Below are 9650 nucleotides of genomic sequence, written 5' to 3'. Positions count from 1 at the left end.
CGCGCGAAAGTGCGTCGCCCCGCGGACGGGAAGTGCCTCGACGTCGAGGGGACCTTCCTGAAGCCAGGCAGAGTCGTCGGCGATGAAAACAAGAGCGCCGAGACGGATCTTGCGGCCCTCAGCCAAACCTCCACCGGAAACCACGATGATAGGACTCGGAGAAATCACAACCTCACCGGAAAGCCGTAGGACACCTGCCCCATGGTGGGCGCCAACAGTCGTGGTTCTAAGTCTGACAGTAGAATGGGGGTAGGTATGAGGAGGCAAGATCCTAGCTACGGTGAAGTTGTGCATGCAAGAATTATGAGTTCAGGCCCTTCTCAGAGGAAGTGACAGCCCTACATCTCGGTGCCTGGAGGCTGGTCGATTGGATTATGCGTGAAGTTACAGGGGGTGCGAACCCCTGTGCCCGAGGAGGGGGTGGCTTATATAGAGTGCGCCAGGACCCTAGCCATCCCATGTTACACACGGTTCAATGTACATTGATACGTCTCCAACGTATCTATAATTATTGATTGCTCCATGCTATTATATTATCTGTTTTGGATGTTAATGGGCTTTACTTTACACTTTTATATCATTTTGGGACTAACCTATTAACCGGAGGCCCAACCCAAATTGATGTTTTTTTGCCTATTTCAGTGTTTCGCAGAAAAGAAATATCAAACGAAGTCCAAACAGAATGAAACCTTCGGGAACGTGATTTTCTCAACAAACGTGATCCAGGAGACTTGGAGTGGGCGTCAAGAAACAATCGAGGAGGCCACGAGGCAGGGGGCGCACCTACCCCCTGGGCGCCCTCCACCCTCGTGGGCCCCTCGTTGCTCCACCGACCTACTTCTTCCTCCTATATAAGTCCACGTACCCCGCAAACATCCAGGAACACCGCGAAAACCTAATTCCACCACCGCAACCTTCTGTACCCGAGAGATCCCATCTTGGGGCCTTTTCCAGAGCTCCGCCGGAGGGGGCATTGATCTCAGAGGGCCTCTACATCAACTCCATGGCCTCTCTGGTGATGTGTGAGTAGTTTACTTCAGACCTTCGGGTCCATAGTTATTAGCAAGATGGCTTCTTATCTCTCTTTGAGTCTCAATACAAAGTTCTCCTAGATCTTCTTGGAGATCTATTTGATGTAATCTTCTTTTGCGGTGTGTTTGTCGAGATCCGATGAATTGTGGGTTTATGATCAAGTTTATCTATGAACAATATTTGAATCTCCTCTGAATTCTTTTATGTATGATTGGCTATCTTTGCAAGTCTCTTCGAATTATCAGTTTGGTTTGGCCTACTAGATTGATCTTTCTTGCAATGGGAGAAGTGCTTAGCTTTGGGTTCAATCTTGTAGTGTCCTTTCCCAGTGACAGCAAGGGCAGCTAAGCACGTATTGTATTGTTGCCATCGAGGATAAAAAGATGGGGTTTATATCATATTGCATGAGTTTATCCCTCTACATCATGTCATCTTACTTAAAGCATTACTCTGTTCTTATGAACTTAATACTCTAGATGCATGCTGGATAGCGGTCGATGTGTGGAGTAATAGTAGTAGATGCAGAATCGTTTCGGTCTACTTGTCACGGACATGATGCCTATATACATGATCATACCTAGATATTCTCATAACTATGCTCAATTCTATCAGTTGCTCGACAGTAATTCGTTTACCCACCATAATACTTATGCTCTTGAGAGAAGCCACTAGTGAAACCTATGGCCCCGGTGTTTATCTTCCATCATATTAATCTTCCAACACTTAGCTATTTCTATTGCCGTTTATTTTACTTTGCATCTTCATTTCTCTTTATCATAAAAATACCAAAAATATTATCTTATCATATGTATCAGATCTCACTCTCGTAAGTGACCGTGAAGGGATTGACAACCCCTTTATCGCGTTGGTTGCGAGGTTCTTATTTGTTTGTGTAGGTGTGTGGGACTCGAGTGCGATCTCCTACTAGATTGATACCTTGGTTCTCAAATACTGAGGGAAATACTTACGCTACTTTACTGCATCACCCTTTCCTCTTCAAGGGAAAACCAACGCAGTGCTCAAGAGGTAGCAAGAAGGATTTCTGGCGCCGTTGCCGAGGAGATTCGCGCCAAGTCAAGTCAAGATTTGACTCTCGGCAACGAGCCATTTCAGGCACCATTGCCGGGGAGTCTACGCACAAGTTAAGACATACCAAGTACCCATCACAAACTCTTATCCCTCGCATTACATTATTTGCCATTTGCCTCTCGTTTTCCTATCCCCCACTTCACCCTTGCCGTTTTATTCGCCCTCTCTTTTTCCGTTCGCCTATTTTTCGCATGCTTTTTGTTTGCTCATGTGTTGGATTGCTTGCTTATCTCGATGGCCCAAGACAATACTAAATTGTGTGACTTCGCCAGTACCAGCAACAATGATTTTCTTAGCACTCCGATTGCTCCTCTTACCGATGTTGAATCTTGTGAAATTAAAGCTGCTTTATTGAATCTTGTCATGAAAGATCAATTCGCCGGCCTTCCCAGTGAAGATGTCGCTACCCATCTAAATTAAATTACCATATGAATATATTATGAGAGCCACTTATGGATTGCATACCAAAGATGGCAATACCTAGATCTATCTTTGCTTTTATGCCTAGCTAGGGGCGTTAAACGATAGCGCTTGTTGGGAGGCAACCCAATTTTATTTTTATTCCTTGATTTTTGATCCTGTTTAGTAATAAATAATTTATCTAGCCTCTTTTTTGGTTGTGTTTTTTGTGTTTAATTAGTGTTTGTGCCAAGTAGAACCGTTGGTAAGACTTGGGGAAAGTCTTTTTGATCTTGCTGTAAAAAACAGAAACTTTAGCGCTCACGAGAATCACTGCCATTTTTATTTGGAAGGTGCTATTTAGTTAATTATTTTTGAAGATAATTAATAGATAAATTCCTCACTTCCATCAATTTATTTTAGAATTTTTGGGGTGACAGAAGTTGTGTTAGCTACAGATTACTACATACTGTTCTGTTTTTGACAGATTCTGTTTTTCGTGTGTTGTTTGCTTATTTTGATGAATCTATGGCTACTAAAAGAGTTTATAAACCATAGAGAAGTTGGAGTAAAGTAGTTTTAACACCAATATAAATAAAGAATGAGTTCATTACAGTACCTTGAAGTGGTGCTTTGTTTTCTTTCACTAACGGAGCTCACGAGATTTTCTATTTTGAGTTTTGTGTTGTGAAGTTTTCAAGTTTTGGGTAAAGTTTTGATGGATTATGGAACAAAGAGTGGCAGGAGCCTAAGCTTGGGGATGCCCACGGCACCCCAAGGTAAAATTCAAGGACACCAAAAAGCCTAAGCTTGGGGATGCCCCGGAAGGCATCCCCTCTTTCGTCTTCGTCTATCGGTAACTTTACTTGGAGCTATATTTTTATTCACCACATGATATGTGTTTTGCTTGGAGCATCTTGTATGATTTGAATCCTTTATTTTTAGTTTACCACAATCATCCTTGATGTACACACCTTTTGAGAGAGACTCGCATGATTTGAAATTTATTAGAATACTCTATGCGCTTCACTTATATCTTTTGAGCTATATAGTTTTTGCTCTAGTGCTTCACTTCTATCTTTTAGAGCACGGTGGTGGTTTTGTTTTATAGAAACTATTGATCTCTCATGCTTCACTTATATTATTTTGAGAGTCCTTTAGAACAACATGGAAATTTGCTATAATATAAAAACTTTCATAGAAGTGCATTGAATACTATGAGAAGTTTGATACTTGATAATTGTTTTGACATATGGAGATGGTGATATTAGAGTCATGCTAGGTGACTAGTTGTGAATTTTAGAAATGCTTGTGTTGAAGTTTGTGTTTCCCGTAGCACGCACGTATGGTGAACCGTTATGTGATGAAGTCGAAGCATGATTTATTTATTGGTTGTCTTCCTTATGGGTGGCGATCGGGGACGAGCGATGGTCTTTTCCTACCAATCTATCCCTCTAGGAGCATGCGCGTAATACTTTGTTTCGATAACTAATAGATTTTTGCAATAAGTATGTGAGTTATTTATGACTAATGTTGAGTCCATGGATTATACGCACTCTCACCCTTCCACCATTGCTAGCCTCTCTAGTATCACGCAACTTTCGCCGGTACCATAAACCCACCATATACCTTCCTCAAAACAGCCACCATTCCTACCTATCATGGCATTTCCATAGCCATTCCGAGATATATTGCCATGCAACTTTCCACCATTCCGTTATTATGACACGCTTCATCATTGTCATATTGCTTGCATGATCATGTAGTTGACATCGTATTTGTGGCAACCCACCATTCATAATTCTTCATACATGTCACTCATGCATCATTGCACATCCCGGTACACTGCCGGAGGCATTCACATAGAGTCATATTTTGTTCTAAGTATTGAGTTGTAACTCTTGAGTTGTAAGTAAATAAAGTGTGATGATCATCATTATTAGAACATTGTCCCAAGTGAGGAAAGGATGATGGAGACTATGATTCCCCCACAAGTCGGGATGAGACTCCGGACGAAAAAAAGAGAAAAGAGGCCAAAAAAAAGAAAGAAGACCCAAAAATAAGAGAAAAAGAGAGAAGGGACAATGCTACTATCCTTTTTCCACACTTGTGCTTCAAAGTAGCATCATGTTCTTCATATAGAGAGTCTCCTATGTTGTTATTTTCATAAACTAGTGGGAATTTTCCATTATAGAACTTGGCTTGTATATTCCAATGATGGGCTTCCTCAAAATGCCCTAGGTCTTTGTGAGAAAGCAAGTTGGATGCACACCCACTTAGTTTCTTTTGTTGAGCTTTCATATACTTATAGTTCTAGTGCATCTTTTGCATGGCAATCCCTACTCACTCACATTGATATCTATTAATGGGCATCTCCATAGCCCATTGATACGCCTAGTTGATGTGAGACTATCTTCTCCTTTTTGTCTTCTCCACAACCACCATTCTATTCCACCATAGTGTTATATCCATGGCTCACGCTCATATATTGCGTGAAGATTGAAAAAGTTTGAGAACATCAAAAGTATGAAACAATTGCTTGGCTTGTCATCGGGGTTGTGCATGATTTAAATATTTTGTGTGGTGAAGATAGAGCATAGCCAGACTATATGATTTTGTAGGGATAACTTTCTTTGGCCATGTTATTTTGAGAAGACATAATTGCTTAAGTTAGTATGCTTGTAGTATTATTATTTTTATGTCAATATTAAACTTTTATCTTGAATCTTTCGGATCTGAACATTCATGCCACAATAAAGAAAAATTACATTGAGAAATGTGTTAGAAAGCATTCCACATCAAAAATTCTCCTTTTATCATTTACCTACTCGAGGACGAGCGGGAATTAAGCTTGGGGATGCTTGATACGTCTCCAACGTATCTATAATTTTTGATTGCTCCATGCTATTACATTATCTATTTTGGATGTTAATGGGCCTTATTTTACACTTTTATATCATATTTGGGACTAACCTACTAACCAGAGGCCCAGCCCAAATTGTTGTTTTTTGCCTATTTTAGGGTTTCGAAGAAAAGGAATATCAAACGGAGTCCAAACGGAATGAAACCTTTGGGAACATGATTTTCTCAACAAACGTTAACCAGGAGACTTGGAGTGGGCGTCAAGAAACAACGAAGGAAGCCATGAGGCAGGGGGGCACGCCTACCCCCCTAGGCACGCCCTCCACCCTCGTGGGCCCCCCGTTGCTCCACCGACGTACTTCTTCCTCCTATATATATCCACGTAACCCCCTAACATCCAGGAGCACCACGAAAACCTAATTCCACCACTGCAACCTGCTGTACCCGAGAGATCCCATCTCGGGGCCTTTTCCGGAGCTCCACCGGAGGGGGCATTGATCACGGAGGGCCTCTACATCAACTCCATGGCCTCTTCGATGATGTGTGAGTAGTTTACTTCAGACCTACGGGTCCATAGTTATTAGCTAGATGGCTTCTTCTCTCTCTTTGGATCTCAATACAAAGTTCTCCTCGATCTTCTTGGAGATCTATTCGATGTAATCTTCTTTTGCGGTGTGTTTGTTGAGATCCGATGAATTGTGGGTTTATGATCCAGTTTATCTATGAACAATATTTGATTCTCCTCTGAATTCTTTTATGTATGATTGGTTTATCTTTGCAAGTCTCTTCAAATTATCAGTTTGGTTTGGCCTACTAGATTGATCTTTCTAGCAATGGGAGAAGTGCTTAGCTTTGGGTTCAATCTTGCGGTGCTCGATCCCAGTGACAGAAAGGGAAACGACACGTATTGTATTATTGCCATCGAGGATAAAAAGATGGGGTTTATATCATATTGCATGAGTTCATCCCTCTACATCATGTCATCTTCCTTAAAGCATTACTCTGTTCTTATGAACTTAATACTCTAGATGCATGCTGGATAGCGGTCAATGTGTGGAGTAATAGTAGTAGATGCATAATTGTTTCGGTCTACTTGTCTCGGACGTGATGCCTATATACATGATCATACCTAGATATTCTCATAACTATGCTCAATTCTATCAATTGCTCGACAGTAATTCGTTTACCCACCGTAATACTTATGCTCTTGAGAGAAGCCACTAGTGAAACCTATGGCCCCCGGGTCTATCTTCCATCATATTAATCTTCCAACACTTAGTTATTTCCTTTGTCGTTTATTTTACTTTGCATCTTTATTTATCTTTATCATAAAAATACCAAAAATATTATCTTATCATATCTATCAGATCTCACTCTCATAAGTGACTGTGAAGGGCTTGACAACCCCTTTATAGTGTTGGTTGCGAGGTTCTTATTTGTTTGTGTAGGTGCGTGGGACTTCAGCATGATCTCCTACCGGATTGATACCTTGGTTCTCAAAAACTAAGGGAAATACTTACGCTACTTTGCTGCATCACCCTTTCCTCTTCAAGGGAAAACCAACGCAGTGCTCAAGAGGTAGCAGCGTACATCTTTTAAATATTAAAAAGCTCGAACACTTTAATAGTGCAATTTGGTGTCCTGAATATAGCATTATATGCATTGGCTCCAAATCATGTCTTTGGTCAATACTTGAGTTGCCCGTCTCCTGTGCTTGGTACCCTACGTTCTGTCTGATCGGCTAGGGTAGTAAAGGGAGAACTACTGCGATTGTGTTTCCGGTTCACCCGAACAAACACCTCAGTAGAGAAAGCCGAAAACTGACTGTCATGATGCGGCAAGAGCTGGTCAGCTATTTGGTTACTAAGTATAAATCTTTAGCAATTTTTTCCGCATTATGCGGTAGGCCGGCCTCCACCCGGCCGGGCATTCACAACACCTGAGTTCGGATAATCAAACAATACTAGGGGCTGCGCCCGCACTCCCACTATAAAACTCCTATGGCTAAGTGAGGGTGATAAAGCCGCATAGTTTGATTGCCTGGTTCACCGCACTAACACCTACTTCACAGACCAGTACGTTGGGTCAAGTGTGTTTAAGTGTTATCCGGAACACCCCCATACTACCTACATGGGGGCTAAAGCCGACGACTGGCCAACTCTCAGATATCATAAACAGCCGCACAAGAGGAGATTTTTTTAATTAAAATTAGCAATATATCATACATAAGCCTTGTCTTATGATACATGATTGGACAACATAAATACATTCATTCAAAAATGATGTCCTTCGAACATTGGCCCTCTACAATGCGGGATCCTCTCAGGACATCATCAAAGTACCTCTCCAGTGTGCGATGCTCTTTTCCAGCGGGCGGTCCCTCGGTTGCAAGCTTAACGTCGTCCATCTTCACCCATTGCACCTTGATGCGGGCGAAGGCCATCCGCGCACCTTCAATATAGACAGACCGCTTCACGGCATCAAGCCGAGGGCAGGCGCTGACTAGCCGCTTGACGAGACCGAAGTAGCTATTGGGCATGGGTTCGGCGGGCCAAAGACAGATTATCAAATCCCCCATGGCCAATTCAGCCACCCTGTGTAGCTCTGTCCATTGCTTCAGCTGGTCGCTGAGGGGCACAGGATGCTCTGGCACAAGGTACTGCGACCAGAACAGCTTCTACATTGAGCTCCCCTCTTCAGCCCGGAAGAACTCCGCGGCATCAGCAACACTCCGGGGCAGGTCCGCAAACACTCCTGGAGAACTCCAAATCCGGGTTAGAAAGATGTACCTTTTCTTCACAAATTTGTTGTACATGTTAAAGGCCTTACCCGCCGCAATTTGCCTTGCCTCCTGGATCTCCCGGACAGCGCTTTGGGCTTCGGCCCGGGCTTCTTGTGCACTTTGGAGTGCCTTGGCAAGTTTGGAATTTTGCTCCGAACTCTTGCGCTCTAAGGACTCGCATTTGCCTATGGCGTCCTTGAGCTCTTGCTGGACTTCCTCCACCCGTGATTCATGTTTAAGGCGGGAGGCTCGTTCCTCCTTCGCCTCCTTCTTGGCCTTGGCCAGCGCACTCTTGAGGGCCTCGACCTCAGACGTGTCAGCTGCAAACATAATTATGAAACTCATTGAGATCATACTTCATAGTTGGCGTCGTTGCAGATGTACTTCGGTATTACTGAAGGAAATATGCCCTAGAGGCAATAATAAAGTTATTATTTATTTCCTTATAATCATGATAAATGTTTATTATTCATGCTAGAATTGTATTTACCGGAAACATAATACATGTGTGAATACATAGACAAACAAAGTGTCACTAGTATGCCTCTACTTGACTAGCTCGTTAATCAAAGATGGTTATGTTTCCTAACCATGAACAATGAGTTGTTATTTGATTAACGAGGTCACATCATTAGCAGAATGATCTGATTGACATGACCCATTCCATTAGCTTAGCACCCGATCGTTTAGTATGTTGCTATTGCTTTCTTCATGACTTATACATGTTCCTATGACTATGAGATTATGCAACTCCCGTTTACCAGAGGAACACTTTGGGTACTACCAAACGTCACAACGTAACTGGGTGATTATAAAGGAGTACTACAGGTGTCTCCAATGGTCGATGTTGGGTTGGCGTATTTCGAGATTAGGATTTGTCACTCCGATTGTCGGAGAGGTATCTCTGGGCCCTCTCGGTAATACACATCACATAAGCCTTGCAAGCATTACAACTAATACGTTAGTTGTGAGATGATGTATTACGGAACGAGTAAAGAGACTTGCCGGTAACGAGATTGAACTAGGTATTGGATACCGACGATCGAATCTCGGGCAAGTAACATACCGATGACAAAGGGAACAACGTATGTTGTTATGCGGTCTGACCGATAAAGATCTTCGTAGAATATGTAGGAGCCAATATGGGCATCCAGGTCCCGCTATTGGTTATTGACCAGAGACATGTCTCGGTCATGTCTACATTGTTCTCGAACCCGTAGGGTCCGCACGCTTAAGGTTACGATGACAGTTACATTATGAGTTTATGCATTTTGATGTACCGAAGGTTGTTCGGAGTCCCAGATGTGATCACGGACATGACGAGGAGTCTCGAAATGGTCGAGACGTAAAGATTGATATATTGGAAGCCTATGTTTGTGAAGGAAATATGCCCTAGAGGCAATAATAAAGTTATTATTTATTTCCTCATAATCATGATAAATGTTTATTATTCATGCTAGAATTGTATTTACCGGAAACATAATAC

The sequence above is a fragment of the Triticum aestivum genome, chromosome 5A, assembly GCF_018294505.1.
Source record: "Triticum aestivum cultivar Chinese Spring chromosome 5A, IWGSC CS RefSeq v2.1, whole genome shotgun sequence".
Taxonomy (NCBI): Eukaryota; Viridiplantae; Streptophyta; class Magnoliopsida; order Poales; family Poaceae; genus Triticum; species Triticum aestivum.
The sequence above is the reverse complement of the archived record's forward strand: the minus strand, read 5'-3'. Positions refer to the sequence as shown.